This window comes from Harpia harpyja, chromosome 8, assembly GCF_026419915.1.
Source record: "Harpia harpyja isolate bHarHar1 chromosome 8, bHarHar1 primary haplotype, whole genome shotgun sequence".
NCBI classification, from domain to species: Eukaryota; Metazoa; Chordata; class Aves; order Accipitriformes; family Accipitridae; genus Harpia; species Harpia harpyja.
The window spans coordinates 8902905-8919042 of record NC_068947.1 but is presented as its reverse complement, the minus strand read 5'-3'; positions in this window follow the sequence as shown (position 1 = coordinate 8919042).

The following is a 16138-nucleotide window of genomic DNA, read 5'->3' as shown; positions in this document are numbered from 1 at the left end:
GCTCCGACCAGGCGCTCAGCCCCCGGCTCCCGCGGGCTGGGGGCGAGACCCCCCGGCAGCCGCTGCGGACACTCACATCTTCTGACACACCGGCAGCTACGAGACAGCTCCTGAAGGGATGTTTTAATCAAGAAGTCAGGAGGGTGAGTTTCCTCCAGACCTGGCCTAACCTCGTATCCTCTCCTGCTTCTTGCCGTGGAAGCAGCCAGAGTGCTGCGGGCTCTCGCTAGCACCGTGGGTCCTGCCAGCAAGCTGAACAACAGCCCTGGTCAGGGAGCAGTGCTGGGCACCTCCAGCCATGGAGGACAAGAAATCTGACCTTAATTGCTCTTGAAAGGCCATACAGATGAATTTTTCCCCCTGCTTTCTCTCCATCATTAACATTTTAATAGCTTTCTTGCAGGAAGTAGGGCTAGAGAAGACAAGAGAGCAGTGACAGTTTCACATTATCACAGGACTCCGGGAGCTGGGGCTGCAACAAAACCTCCTGATACCCCAAGACTCACAAGAAATAGAAATGATTTCTGCTCATGCAGCACTCTGTGGGCAGTCAAAACCAGCAGTAAGGTAGTCTCACTCATCTTCTTTCCCACCCTTTCTAGTGGAAAGGAGAAAGAAGATTTCTGTGTGTTGCAGGTATTGTCATTATTGTAAGTTAACCTGGCATTTAAGAAAAAATGTAAGCAAGCAGATCTACTTCAGGGAACCGGCCAAAACCCTCCTTGACTGTCAGAGAGCTGACTCTGAGCGTGGTGACTTGTTGAAGGGGTAAGGATGTCCTTCTTCCTTGTGTTGTGCCTTGTCTTCCAGCTCTACTCCTAAAGGGGTGAGAGATGCCAGGTTCAAAACAGGCTGGCCCTTCCACGCTCGCTGGCATCAGTCTTCTCCTCCGGAGCAATACCCCGGAGCAAAATACAGAGCAAAAATTCATCCTGAGTTTTCCATACAAAACTTTGGCCCTGGCTTCTGAAACCAGGCTGCAAACAAACCGGAGAGTAAGACTATCGCTGTGGCCAGCACACAACTGTGGGCTGTTCCCAGAAGTGACCTGCCCTCTGCTTTCCAGGGGCTTTTGCCTCACCGTGCACTATGTCAGAACAGCGTGCTCTCACCCCACTGCTCCCCACAAGCCTGGTTTTCAGGCTGCTCCCAAAGCCCTTTGCAGTTTGAAGTGTTTTGGTTTAGGCTTTTTTTTTTTTCGCCTGTCAGAGCAACCTAGATAATGTGGGCTGCAAAGCTGGGCAGCCGAGCGCAGTTCTTTGTACTCTCCTGTTTCCTCATCGCTGATGCCTAGCCCTTATATATTTTTCATGGAAGATTGTGTTGATGGTGCAAAGGCGCCTTCTTGCCTTCCTGCGGGTCTGATTGTTTGCTCTGGTTTTGTGTACGAGGGGGGTTAATTAGAAGTCTCCCCCCGCCCCAGCTAATGTGGAAACCTGATCAGGAGCCAGCAGCGAAAGGGAGGTGGGGAAGGGATTAGCCCTTTGCGGGAGGCAGAGCGGGGAGAAGCACGGCTCCCTGGCCCCATCCTCAGCACCGAGGAGGGTTTGGGACTCTCCCTGTCTAGCTCCAGTGCGGATCCCCCAGCAGAAGGATGTGCATCCCTGGCTGTCCAAAAAGAGATTATGGCACATCCCTGGGGCTCCTCCACAGGGGTGTGACTGGCGAGGAGACTTTATAGTCTCTTGGGGTTGGGTTGTGGGGTGGCTGATTTTGCTTCTACGCCAGCTCCACCAGGTCGCTGCCTTTTCTCTGTATCTGTGTGGATGGGGACAGTGTCTGTGTGTGTGTGTGTGTGTGTGTGTGTGTGAGAGCGAGAGAGCGCTGGCTCATGCTATTTCCTCCCTTCCCTTGGGGCTTGACTGGGTCCCATTTTTTTTTTTTTTTCTGCTGCCGCTCTAATAAAAAAAAGTGGCTCAGCCAATTCTCTTGAACCTGAACGCAGAAGGAAGGAGACAGGGAGTGAAAAATGTGAAATCAAATAGGATTTTTTTTTTTTTTTCCCACCAGACGCAGTTGCCGGGGAGCGGGGCTGGGAGTACCGTGGCCATCCCCTGGCAGCAGGTGGGGAGGGGGTTGGGGGCAATAGTTATTCATGCCGGAACCAAGAGCAGAAGAGCTGCTCTCCCCTTTCTGAAAGAGCTCGTTACTGCCTCGGGTTTGCTTAAAATACAGCTCTAATTACCTGTTTAAACAATAGCTCTGTCCCTTCCTCGGTCTATGAAGACTGCACACATTTTAATTATCAGGAAGACCTTGGCCATTCACCTTTCTGAGGTATTTAATGCTTCCAGTCAAATGCCTGCCCTGCTATACTCTGTTACTATGCCACCTCTCGAACTCTCGCCAGCGGAAAACTGCAGGATATTGCTGGTGAAATGACATTCTCCGGCAGATTTTTTTTCTGCGTAATCATGGTATTTGGGTTAATTTTGCTTTGCTGGGCACATTAGTGTTTGGCTCCTAAACAAGAATACACAGGCCCTCCTCCTGCCTTGCCTTTTGCCCTGTGCACACATGAAAAATAGGGCTTAGCTTGTGTCTTAATGTGTGATAATGTTGTAATCCTATAAATGGATGCCAAAACTGTTCCTGGGATAGGAGTGCCTGTTTTAGAGACATAGTAACCAGCGCTGGAAGGGCTCTCCTTTTCCTTTGCCCAGACATCAATCCATCCACCCCAGCATCACGTCCCCTCCCCACAAAACCTCTCCTTTTGGGGTATTTCTCTTTTCCTAGCAAGCGGTGGGCTGGAAAATGCTTCCAGTCGCAGAGTGGTGCAGCGAGGCATCCTGCTGAGCTGAATGCCCGGAGGCGATCGAAGAACTGCTGTCCCTGGGCGGGAGAACCCAGCTTTCTGAGGTCTCGGCTGCGCAGCCGTGGGAGCCTGGCCAGCAGAAGAGATGCTGCAGCTAACGAGCATCCTTCCTCAGGGGCCTTTCCTTGCTGATGCCGAGCGAGCATAAGCTGGGATGCCCTGGGAGCCAAACTCTCGGTGGCTGCCCGAGCTTGCTGGCGGTGGCACAGGGCAAGGGTAGGGCTATTCCCAGCAGGCAGCAACTCCTTCTGGATCTCCATCAGTGTGCGTGGGAGAGCATCCCTCTGCCATGCTGGGCCCAGACAATGAAAGGGTGGCAAGAGGTCTTTGCTGCAGCAGAGTGCCTGAGAAGGGGGCCAGGATGCTCAGAAGAGGGGAAGACACGTATTTGCAGTCAGAGAGAAGAAGGAGGCCAAACATTGTCTGTCCCATAAGTCTCACCCCCTGTGAAACCTTGACTGTGGGGCTTGAAGCAGCCGGCTGGGAGAAACCCAGAGTAAACTCAGCAAGCTGCCCGGAGGGTCTGGAGCTGTAAATCTCAACAGCCTGGATTTAAAGAGCTGCCAGAACTTTTCACGAGGTTAGAAAAGTGCTGGGGAGGCGGCAGAGGAACACCTGGCCGTTTCATCCTCCCTACACCGCAGTGCTGCCGCTTGGGGTTTTTGCCTTCCCTTCAGGAGTTGGTGAAGCATAATGGAGCCTTTTGGGACTGGAAGATACTGCTCTGATTTAGGGTAATCGCCTGTATGTCATGATTCAGCGCATCAGTTGAGCGCTCGTCCACCTCTGGACGTGATTAACTGGACATGATTAACTGTAAAGACTGCAGGGATTTTCCATGGGACTTACGCATGTGCTTTCCTGCTGTGCTGAACTCGGTTCCCTGTTACCACTACCGACTTTGGTGGGGTTGCCGGAGAGCGAACGGAAGAATTCAGCCCTTTTGTATCAGATCCCCCTTTGTTTTATCTGACCGCTGAAATCGCAGAGCTGGAATATTTCAAAATATTTGCTCAGCTGGCCATGAAACACGAGGGTTTCTTTGGGGGGAAAGGCTCATTTATTCTCCAGCCAGATCAAGCACCTCCAGCTAATGATGAAGCATCACGGCACACTGAAGCCCTGCTAATGGCAGCATCCTGAGGAGTGAAGATAAACAGTGCTTGCCGCAGCATGGGGGGACGCCGATCCCTCCCCTCTGCTGATGACAGAGGATGAGCAAAGGAAAAGGGGAGGGGGAAAAAACGTGCTGCTCTGGATGTCCCAGTTTTCTTGTGCTTTTTTTTTTATTTTATTAATACCTAGTAGCCTTACCAAAGCTAAGCAAAGAATCCCTTTCATCCGCTGGTCTGTTTTCTACCTTTGATGGCCAGCCTTTCATTTTACTTTGAGGTATCCCCCCTCAGAAAGCTCCTTGCTGCCTAGCCAGCACATTTGTTCCTCTCTGGCCGGATGCAGATGTGACCAATTTGCTTCCCCGACACAATGCAAGTGGAAGCAGGGGTGGAGAGGGGAGGAAGGTCTGTGAAGCCGAGTCGCGCAGCAGAAGGCAGCGAGAAGAGCACCGCGCTATTTATTCCCTTGCTTCCACTGGGGTCTTCAGTGTCCCGGCAATGGTAAATCTTAACTTTCATGCTATAGTGCACCGGGATGCAATTTACTTCAAAGACAGCATAAATTCCTGGCTGCCCCTTATATCACAGGGCTGTTACATAAAAAGGGCTTATCCGCTTTGGTCCCAGGAACAGGTTTGCACTTTTCGGCACGGATCTCAACTGACCGGCCAGCGGTTGGCCTAAAAATCTCACAAGGGCCACAAAAACCAGGCTGTCCTCTGAGCCATCCAAGTGCCGAGCTCTGCCACGCTGGCTGCGGGAACGCTCTCCCTGCATCCAGCCCCACCATCACACAGCGGTGGCTCTCCCAGCCCGCGGCTGGATGGAGAGGGAGGGGAAGCATGCGGCGGGCTCCGGGATTATTTTTTTTTTACCCTTAGGAAAAATGCTGTCGCTGGGGAGGGAGGGGAGGAAGGAAGCAAATTCCTCCCTCTTTGCTACCACAGCTGTCTTGCTAAAGCAGAAACCGAAAAAGCACTTTGGCCAGGAAAAGCCACATGTGAGCTGGGTGCTCCCATTGCGGAGGTGGGCTGGGGGATGCGCGGCAGTGCGAATGCCTGCCCTGCCTCGAGGGTGAAGGGCCTGGCCCTCAGCTGCCGCGAGCTTCTTGGTCTCCACGAACTCCGCAAAGTCATGCCGCTTTTCACACTGAACCCGGGAGTTTTTTGTTGCTGTGGCAAATGTCATAGATTTAAACAGGGGAGTGCTAAAGACCTGTTTAGGCACATGAAGAAGGTACATTTTCAGAAGCAATAGGGCGCTTGCAGAGCTCAGACCCTAGTGTCAGGAGTGACGTGGGCAAGCAGAGCCCCAAATAATTTCCAAAAGTGGGACTTTGGCTCCGTTTAAATACTGTTTATCTACCCCTTGGCCAGGAGAGTGGTTTCCTCAGCCTGATTCCAGACAACTGCCTTGCCCAGGAAGACCGGTCTTGTGTGCTAGCAAACAAAAATCAAGCTAGAAAACATCCAGTTAATTTTCTAAGAATTTAAGTTCTTGGCTAAACGTGGGAACCTAGACATTTTCTGAATATTGCTTTCGGAGTGAAAGAGGAGAAAAGAAATCCCTTCTGCCCTCTGTAGTTCAACCATATTAATAATGTCTTATTTGCAAAGCTGTTTACGCCTCCCTCCCCTTCTGCCGGGATGCTGCTGTGTATCTGCCCTCATCAGAGCGCCGCTATTAGCTGGCTTCATCGTTCAGCGATGCTTCATCGTTAGCCAAAGTTGCTTTATCTTTGTGAAGGAGAAATAAGCCGTTCCTCTCAGAACCACCCATATTTCATGGCCAACTAAGCAATATTGCAAAAACATTGAGATTCCTCAATTTCCTTCATCATATATAGAAGATGCTGATTTGATGCTAGGAAAACTGATTAGCAAACCCCCTCCTGGCTAGTCTGTCACGGCGCTGACAGCCCCAACGCAGTCGGCTTGTCCAGCAATAGAAAGACTATTACCAAGTGCATTTTTCATGCAGCGAGAGAGAGCATTTCTAGCTGCTTCTATGCGCTGAAAACAAATTTCCAAAAGCCCGCATAGCAAAGTGCCGGGGTTATAATCCACTCCTGTGCAATATTACCTTCAAATGCGTTATCACTGGAAGTGTAAAATCCTGGCTGCTCTCCCGCTGGAGCCCCACTGTCATTAATCGAAGGATTTCCCTGGCCGGGGGCCTGTCTAACTTGCAGGGCTGGCTGTGAAACCAAGGGCATTACTGGATGATGCTGTCATGCACAGCCGTGCAGGTCCCTTTTAAGGGAGCGGTGGAGCCGTTGTAGCGGGGGAGCTGAAATCTAGTGTGTATAATTTCAAGGAAACGTATAGGCTTGCCGAGGCTGAAAATCAAGATCAAAAGTTCAGGGCTAAATTCAGCTGTCGGGTCTAGATAAGCTTATCTCCAAAAAGTGGCTTATGAGAGATCTGCTCTGGGCTGAAATGCTTAACTGGTGACCTGCAGGACTCGGCACTGCTCTCCTTCCCACCAGGGCTTACCTCCAGATCTGCATGTCTTCTGCGTTTCAGATGCTAAAGCCGTGGCGGGGAGGCGGGGGCCGGATAGCATGTCAGGACAGCTGCGCTCTGGCCCCAGGCCGCCCGCAGATTTACGCACTTTCGCTTAGCCTGGGTGTCCCAGAGAGAGCAGCGAGCGGCGAGCACCATGGTTTTGTTATTACACAGAGGCCTGATCTGGCAAAAAGGGAAAATTAGAGAATTTTTTCCAAGCGTTCTTTTCCACTCTCTGGAAAAAAAAAAAAACCCCAGGCATGCCTGTAATCAGCTGCAGGAGCGGAACAGCCCTCTTAATTTATTTTAAAGTGTCCTTCAGGACTGCCTGGTTAATAACCACGCTCCACGGCGCTGCACTCCCCAAGAGGGGAAAGGCACCGCCTGGGAAACTCATGGTTTTTTTCCCCTGGATCGGACGCCTTCTGCTTCATCCCACTGGAGACTGGAGAAGGGAAGCATGCACCCAAAGGAAGCAGGATGGTGGGAGGAGGACGGGGCGGCAGCAGTCCTGCCTCTTCCCCGTAGCCACCGTGGGACCGGCAGCTCGTGTTCAGGATGCTGAGGAGGGTTGCTGGCACGCAAGAGGCTCCCACGGCCGCAAAAAAACTGTGGCGGCAGCGTGCGTCTAATTCCAGCCCTTCGCTTAAGAGGGCTGGTTAAAGGCATCACAAATTTGAGGTGTGCAGCATTCGCACCACGTGTGTCGCACGGCTGTTTGATCCCATCGGAGGTGTTTGCAGCGCATGGATACGACGGGTTGCTGGGAAGGGCAGTAAATGGGAAAAAAGGTCATTTGATCAATCATCTTGCAGTCTAGTGGTGTGGTGGCCTTTGTAGGGAAAAAATAAATCCATCTCTTTAACCTGTCCCTATTTTTAAAACATAGGCAGAAGTTTCTGGGATGCAGCGCAGAGACACGTCTCCTTGTTTAACAGTGAGGCATCCACTCACCCAACCGGCCTGCTGCCGCTAGAAATTAAGACCGAAGCAACAAAACAAGCCTGGACGGCTGCCAGCAGCGGGAAACCACGGCAGTGGGGCAGGACGAGGCTCCTGTCGGGTTAGACGTGAGGTGCATGGGAACCCCTGGGGGACAGTCAGCACCCACTCCTGCCTACCGCTGCCCTCCCAGGGCAGGGTCGGTCCTCCTTCGAAGAGAGGACAGAGCTTCCCTCTGTCTCCCTGGGGAGTCCCCTCTCGGAGCCGATGGTTTCTTGCAGAGCAACCCTGTAGGCAGCGAGGCTGGAAGAGCCATCCTGCAGCATCCAAGGAGTGCTCCCATGCACCCCGTGCCACCCCCCGCCACGGTCCCTTTGGCTGCCCAGGGTGCCAGCAACTCTCTCCGGCCCCCGACGCAGCACGTCGGAGCCGCCAGCTCCAAGAGAACCCCGCACCCAGCTTTTTCTCACAGTATATGATTTCCGTGCAGAGACACAGATACATGTGTGCGTACGTGTGCCTGTGAGAAAGTTGCATTTCAGCCAAAAGGCAAAGCGTCTTATATTGGAGATGACAAAGGGATGTATCAAAATGCAGTAATGAGAGTCATTGCCACAGTGCTCTTGCTACCTTAAAATGATCCAGAAATGTCCGAGAGACTGAAAATTAGATGTTTCTTCTCAAAAAAAAAAAAAAGAAACAGAGCTGTTTTAAGGGTCTGGGAATACCAGTTTAAACTTTTAACATTCCCTACGCTCTTCCTTTCCTTTCTTACTTAAAGGCAGACTATGAAATTTTGGCAAAGAGTTTATTTTATTTTGAAAAACATGCTTTTGTAATATCTAAGAATAATAGGAACATTCTCAAAGCTTTACAAACCCAACGGGCCTTCACTGATAGTTGTTTTACTTAAAGAAATCCAGATGCTGCAGCAGGGAGTTCCTGAAAGGGGAACGGCCTTCAGCTCCTGTGTCCAGCCCCAGCCACACATGAGCCTTCAGCTGAGAAAGTAAAAAGAAGACTCGTGAAATGAAGTCTTATTTTTTCTCCCCAAACCCTGTAGCTTTTCAAATATTGCTGCGTGGAAGGCTGATGGAGATCATTCTCTGAGCTAGTCACTGATTTACCCCATAGAAAAGCCCTAGGGAAGGGCTTTCTTGAAAACAATTTTCCATTGGCATTGTTTTCTTTGCATTTTGAGGGCCAAAAATATATTTTTTTTTCTGGAAGTGAAAAGATGGTTTATTATGCAATCAGAGACATCTGAGACAGGGCTCTGGGAACAAAATGCTACCCTATATCACAAAATTTGTGATAAAACCACAGGATTTGGGACCTCCGTCACAAGGCAAATCTCCTACACTGAGTTTCTGCATCCCGTTCTCCTGAGCAGGGTCCGGCGTGCGAATGTCTGATGAAGCATTGGAGCAGTAGTAGTCTCTCCCTGCCAAAAATAAATGGGGAGCGGGGAGCTTAACTCCAGCTGGACCTGGTTAATCTGTGCTTAGATTATCTCAATTGCGCCTAGGATTAAGAAACGCTTTAGCAGGGACTAATCTTACCCAGTGGACAGCACGTCTGGCTGACTTCTTAATCCCACCGCTTGACTCCTGGGACTTGGCTTCCAAGGCAGATGGGCCCCGAGCATCCCTGCAGCCGGCCCCCATATGCATGGGGTTGTGCTTCTCTGTGGGGCTGTGGTGGGGAGCCCAGATGCAGCTTCAGGTCTTTTGCACAGCATCACTCTGCTTTTGGTCTTTCTTGTCTCCCTCTTTCCCCTCCTTCTACACTAACCAGAAATCATGCAGAAGGCTCTTGGCACGTGGCAAGCACAATGCAGGGTATTAGGCAGGACAAGACAGAGCTACGTTAATTACCCTGATTTTCTAAAGAGATGCTGTGGCGGAGGATGAAAGGGAAGACAGCTGACGTGAACACATTTCTTACTTTCTGCCGAGTGATGCTTTGAGAAGGTCTCTAGTGATACTTCTGTGGGAGTGTAACAACGGAGTTGGGGCACTGATTCTCAGACAATCTTCTGGGAAGGTAACTCCATCCCAGGCTCTGTCCCCTGGACAGAAAGTGAGTCATGGGACAGCTGCAATGGAAATCCCCCATTTTGGGGGAAACAAGAAAAAAACCCCACCCCAAACCCAAAATGGATGTTTTCTGCTTGTTTCAGGAGAAATGAAACATTCTTTGCAGTTTTTGGCAATTGGAAAAAAAAAAAAGCAAGAGGATTTTGCTAGTAATAAACCATGCAAAAACCTCTCCAATTATTTGTTTGCAAAACTGGCAGAATTTTGAGCAGCTGAATTTGGGAAGAAAAGTAGAGGTTTGCAAGTATGAAGCACTCATGTGGCTGGCATCCAGCAGCTCTCCTGCCAGGGAGGAAAAGCCTCTAACACAGATTAGCCAACAGTTTATGCAGCTCAGCTTCAGCGAGGAGACCTTTACGACACCAAACCTCCCAACAGCTCCGGTTATGAAACCCCAGAGCTCATCCCTGCCGTGCCCCCGGCCCCCTCCCCGCAGCATCGCCCCATGGCATCCCCGGGGCTGCCTCAGTGCCCAGCCTCCCCTGCCCCAGGGTTGTGCAATTCCCAAACTCGGACAGTGCCCAAAAGCACCGCTGAGCCGTAATTGATGCCTGAGGTGACAATTACAGAGGCCCTTGAGAGGAAGGCAAAAAGAAAAACAAAACCCCTGCCCCAAACAAATAAGCAAAGCAGCGGCAACAGCAAATAACCCCCTGCACGATGTAAAGCCTTGAAAGAGATGATAAATAAATCCAATTAGCCCACAGACTTAGCGCCAGCTTATGTGGAGCGAGCCTGGCGGAAGGGCAAACCCAAGAGCCGCTAGCCACAAAAGCATCACTTCTTCCTGCTCTAAAAAAAAAAAAAAATTAAAAAAATCCCCAAAAGAGCAGGGGTGGTTGAGGGGATGCCAGGAAGAAAGGGGGAGCAGAAGGGGCCGGGGAAGGGGCTGATGGAGAGGAAGGAGCCCAGCTGCCACTGAAGGACCTTCCCTCCTGCCCAGGAGGGGCTCCCCACCCACGCTTTGCAAACACCGTGCTCTGAGAACCCACGCTCGGGGTGTGAAGGTAACGCCGGGACCAAAAGACGTGTCCAGGGGTTGGGGACCTTCTTTGTGGGGTCCCGTGGGCAGCTGCAGCCCGCGTCCCTCCCCGGCCCCGCTCAGCGCCCAGCAGGCAGGTCACGGCTGCCAAACGGGGACACGGCGGGGAGAGAGCTGGTCGTTCAAGTATTTAAGGCCAAGGTTAGGAAGGGATTAACGCAGCCTTTCCAAGACCTTGAACTCTTCTCCTAATCTGGATTTACAGCTGTGAATTCACTGCTGAGGCCATGTATTGTCCCCTCCTCCGTCTTGCAACCCTCATGTTCCTTGCAAGAAATGCCCTTGTTGGCACCCCGTAGGTACCTTTGCACATCGTACCCTTAACAGAAACTACCTAAAAAACACAGAGCTTTGGGACCCAGATACACAATACGCTTCTGTGCTAAACATGCCACAGTGTCTCTTAAATCCTGACAACCATTATCCAGCTGCTGAATGAGCCTTGTTATAAGCAATTTTTATAAATCATATTGAAAGCGTAAAGTCAGAATGGAAAAAAAAAAAATGGGTCTCGGGTCATGAACTGCAGCAACACCTGGCAGGTTGGTTAAAAAAAAAAGAAAGAAATGCTAGAAAAGTTGTTGACAGGAGATCCTAGGGTGATACATTACAGACATCAGCATGGATGTCACACCCAAGCCCAGGGCAGGGCTTACCCAGCTCTCCAGCTGCAGGGCTGACACCCATCTCAGCTGCCTGACACCCAATCCTGCACCTTTCCTTTCCTGGAGCCTCTCAGCAGCTTAGCTCAGAACGGGCCAAAACCCCAAAGATTTTGAGACGTGGCACAAACCGGAGGTTTTTTTGACCAAAAAGATTTCCAGTCCAAGGAAGACTGGGGCAGATGGGCTCTGTATCGGTAGCAGCATGGTATTAGCTGGCAGCTCTGCCCCTTTCGCCTCCGATGCTTGGCGAGCTGCTGCAACCTCGCTATTGCAAGCAAGCAAGGTGCCGAGCAGGGCAGCAGATAAATGATGCGCGTCCCCGGGCTGGTGCCTGCGTGTGCTGCGTCGCTGGATTAGAACTCTGTGTGGGCCATCGCGGTGGTTTGAGCCACGCGTTTTGGCCGTCGCTAATTAAAAGCCCTCCGGCGGCGACCCTAATGAGCCAAGTAGCGCGTTGGGGGCCCGGGGCACTTGCCTCTCTCGCTGCAGAGGGTCGGACGGGGAGGAGGGCGAGCAGCGTACCCCGCGTTCAGGGAGTCTCCTCTGGCTTTGCTGGAGCCCCTCCTGGGCGCTGCTGATAACACCCAGCAATTAGCAGATTTGCTCCGAAGAGAAATGCCGACAGGAGAGGTTGGGAGGGAGGCACAGGGCGATGGGGCAGCTCCTGGGGGGCGGTGGGGTCCCCAGACAGGGAGCGTGGGAGGGAAGGGCAGCCTGGGGGAAGCGGGAGGGTGTTGGAGGGGCAGCGGGAGCATCGGGATGTCAGGCAGCATCAAAGCCAGCGCTTGGGAAAAAAAAAAAAAAAAAAAAAGGCAGGGAGGAAGGAGGCCGGGGGAGCCGTGCAGGTGTGACAAATTAAAGATTAGCACTGCCGCGCACGGGGATGCTCTGCACGGGCTTTGCAGCCGCCGGGCGTTTGTCTCGCTGCCGGCTGCCGCTGCCGTCACGACGTGTGGCCCATTTCTGACACGTCCTCCGGCTTTGCTGGAGCAGAGCAGCCAGTGCCCTTGCCACGACACGCACGGCCGGCTGTCGCCCCGCTGGCCCCAAGCGTCCCTCGCCGGCCCCCGCCAGCCCTCGCCAGCCCTTCCAGCTACACCCGCTCATTAGCGGTTCACGACTTGCAGCCTCCTCTTCGCCTGAAATCCTGCAATTACTCGGCGCGCTGGCTCAGACCCGGCTCCCGCACGGTAGCGAAACAAAGGCGAGTGGGAACAGGCAGCCCAGCTGCCGCTCACCCTGCAGCCATCCCCGGGCGGGCAGCTCGGCGATGGGGGGGAACAGGTACGGTTCGTGTTTCAAGCTGAAATTAAAGCAGGAAGGGAAGGAACCGGATCGCCCATGAGCTGTAACATAAGAGGAGGTTTTGTTTTATTTAACGCGAGGCCATTTTGGCCAGCGTAAAGTATCTATCAAAATGGAGACAGAAAACAGTTCTGCCTGAAAACGCCAGGGCCAAATTGGCTTTGAGACTTGCGTAGTCCTGAGCCAATTAAAATGTCATAATAACACAACCTCAAAAAACCCCCCGTGTCTGCTAGTTATGAAAGATACGCAGGAAAAGAAATCATTCCCCAGCTAGAAGTGTTTATCCAAATGGTTCTCCATGAGACAATCAGTCGGTGAAAAGGGAGAGGGAAAAACCCCCAAAGCAGCAGTAGGCTAGGTGCAAGCCTGCACTCTGCCCATGTTCGTGGCACCCGTGCTGGGGTCTCTGGAGCTCTCTGGGGGTCCAGGGGGGTCTTTGCAGGTCTCAGAAGGTCCTGCCTGCACTGCAGGACTGGGGCTTTGGGGTGGCTTCATTGCAAATGACAGTTTTAGCCTCTCTGTTGAATTTCCCAGCCTTGATGAGTCTTTGGGAGACATGTGTCCCCCAGGTATATCAGCAGTAATGGAAAGTGCCACTGTCACTACAGGCACTAACTCATCATCTTGACGACCCATCGATCCCCGGAAGAGTCGAGTGGAGGGTAAAATAAATGTGGTTTGCTGGGACGGGAAGAAAGGAGGAGAATACTGAAGACATTTTGCTTCACCGGCCACTGAAATCAATGGAAAACCGGCCACCAGCTTCAGCAGACACAGGGCTGGACTGCACCCGTTGCTCACCAAAAAACGGACAAGACGTGCTGAAAGGCAGCTCCCAAACGCTGTCATCCCCCGGCGGAGGGAATCCCACCCGTGTCCCTCCAGAGCTGCCCAGAGGTGCCGAGGCTTGTGCGTGGTACCACCTCGCTCTGAGGCGCATCCCGGACCCGCCTGGTGCAAGATGGGGACTCCCACACACTCCCCAAATTGCAGCTGGCCTCCAGGGCCAGCGGGGAAGACTGAGATCCCCCCCGCCCCCAGGCCGGCGGTGCGGCACGGGTGGGCGCCGGGGAGCCGGATTTTCCCAGAGGGAGCCGTCGGCTGCCGATGCCGCAGGCTACGGCGAGCCCTCGAGGCCAGCCCCTCGCCTGGAGGCCGGCTAGCTGCCACAGCCAAGCGCTGGGCTGGAGCTCATTAGGCCTGCTGTGAGGGAAGTTAATTAGCTCAGGGAAAACGCTGTGCTAATTTGCCTAACCGGCTTTTGGGACCAAGGTTAACCCCGCCAAGCAGGCTTGGATGCACTCCTTCTGGCTGGGGTTCTGCCTCCTGCATCCGCGCACGTTGCGGGGGGGATGCCCGCGGGCTCCAGAGCTGCTTTGAACGTGTTCCTCCTGCTCGTTCGAGGCCGTGTGATCTCAGGTCTCCTGGCAGGGAGGACCGCCATCCCAAGGCAGCTCCGGGACCGCCGTGATGCCGGCCGGTTCCTCTCGGTAGGCAGATGGAACAGCCTCCGCTCTTCGCTGCGGCCGTGGGCACGGCGGGGCGAGCGCGGCGTGCGGCTCTGTGCCGTGCCGGGCAGCAGTGCCGTGGCGTGCACAGGTCGGTGCAGGATTTACAACGCGTGTGGCCGTCCCTGCCCACCCCTGTCCCCCGTCCGTGTTACGCTCTGACCACCCCCCGGGCCAGGGCTTTGAAAGGGCCTCCTCTTTTTCTTTCTTTCTCTCTCTGTTATTCCCCCTTGTCTTGGAAGAGTGTAGAACTTGGACAGGACGATTTGAACAGCGTGTCGAGCAGATGGAAGCAGGTCCCTGGCTGTGGCCAGGTGGAGGGAGCACTCAGCAGGCGGAGGCTGGGCATGGCAAGCTGAGAAGCAGCTCCTGGCTCTGCAAAACGCTGCTCCCTCTCCACCTAACGCTAAAGCAATTGCTCTCGATGGCTTTAGAATCACTGTTTTGGCACACAAGCGCGTGGCTGTCCCCTGCTCCCCGACCCCACGAGATGCCAAGCTTGGTTCAGTGCGACTCGCAGCGAGAGAGAGAAGGGAAGAGAAACAGGCACAGCAAAGAAACGGCGAGAGAAACAGGAGCAGGGTAATCTTCAATGCGAGCTTGCGAGCCTGTCTAAAAATAGAAGGCGAACGGTTCCCTAGTAATTAGCCAGGAGACGGTTTTATTTGCAGCAATGCGATTTCAGCAGCAGTGCTTTTGGCAGGAGGAGGCGGGAATGTCCCAGCAGCTCTAACCTTGCAGAGCAGGAGGAGACTTGCCTCCCCCTGCCAAGGGACGATTCCCACAGACAGCAGGCGAGCGTGGGCTCAGCCACGAGCACACGGGCATCTTCCTCTGCCTGCCTGGACGGAGGGAGCAAGAAGCCAGCGGAGAAGAGGTGTCCTCTCCGCAACGGTCTGGATTTAGATGCTCCTCAGCGATTGCATTGGAAGAAACGATGAAGTCCTTTTGCGGTGGGAGGCGGCAGCATCCTGGCGTAAGGGCTTGATCCCTAAAGGGGTTCAAGCAAGGACAAGCAGTGCCTGAGGGCTCAGTGGGGAAGAACAGCGTAGGGACCCAAGCTTGGGTTACAGCAAGGACCAAGCCCGAGGCACTCGCTCGGCTGCAGGTTCCTGCTGCAGGTCTTTGCATCTCGGGGAGGTGCTGAGGGCTGTGCCCCCCCCCCCGAAACCAGCACATGGAGTCAGGGCCCATTTTGGATGATGGGTGACGGGTGTCAGGCTGGGCTTTCCCAGCCAGCTGTCGTGGACACGTGCTGGGTTAACGCCAAGGCTGCCAGGTAGCTTCCCTTCTGGCCTTTCTTTCTTGTGGTGGCAAGGGCGGGGGGCTGCCCTCCCTTCTGGCCATCGGTCAGAGGAGACAGCACAGGGCAGGAGGGGGCATCCCTGTGCAAGGGCTCCTCACGGGCCAGCTGGCATCTCCATCCTTCTTGCCTGAGTCTCCCTGAGGGCTTGGCAAGGGGGACTAGTGGCAGAATTGTCCCAGCCTGGCTCTCACATGCCCCTGGGGCGCTGGGAGAAGTAGGAAGCTTCCCTTGGGAAATGCCACCAGGCTGGAGGGACCTGACAAAACCAGGAGTAATGTTAAAAATGTGGAAACACAGTATTTATGTTCTGCTGCTGCTTATAGTGGGAGTGAGACTGGGACGGAGTCAGCATGAATCCAGGTCATTTCATGCATTTTATGGATTGGAATGATGCATCCTGGCTGCAACAGAAAACAAAAGTGCAAAGAGTCACCTCAGCACTGTGCCAGCCCTCTCCTGCTGGTCCAGTGCTGCGCAACCCAAACCCACCCACACCCCACCAGAGGCAGAGAGGAAGGACAGAGGGACTGGGGGGGGACATTTTGAATGAGAAAGTGCAAAATGCCTGCGGGAAGCCTTGTGCTGCAGTCTGACCGGCACAGCCCTGTGCCACACAGCTCAACGGCCCATCGGCAGGGGACGGTCACGGCTGCCCCATGCTCCACAGGGACGTGGGGTACCGTCACCCATATCCTGGAGGGGGACAGTATCCCAGGACTGTTGCTTTCCATACCCAGGAGATGGGTTATCACTCCTGATAAGAGCATCCAGCTGGTCTGGTTTTGGCAGAGCAAAAGCCCGATGGTGAGAAGACAATGTGCCGCCTGA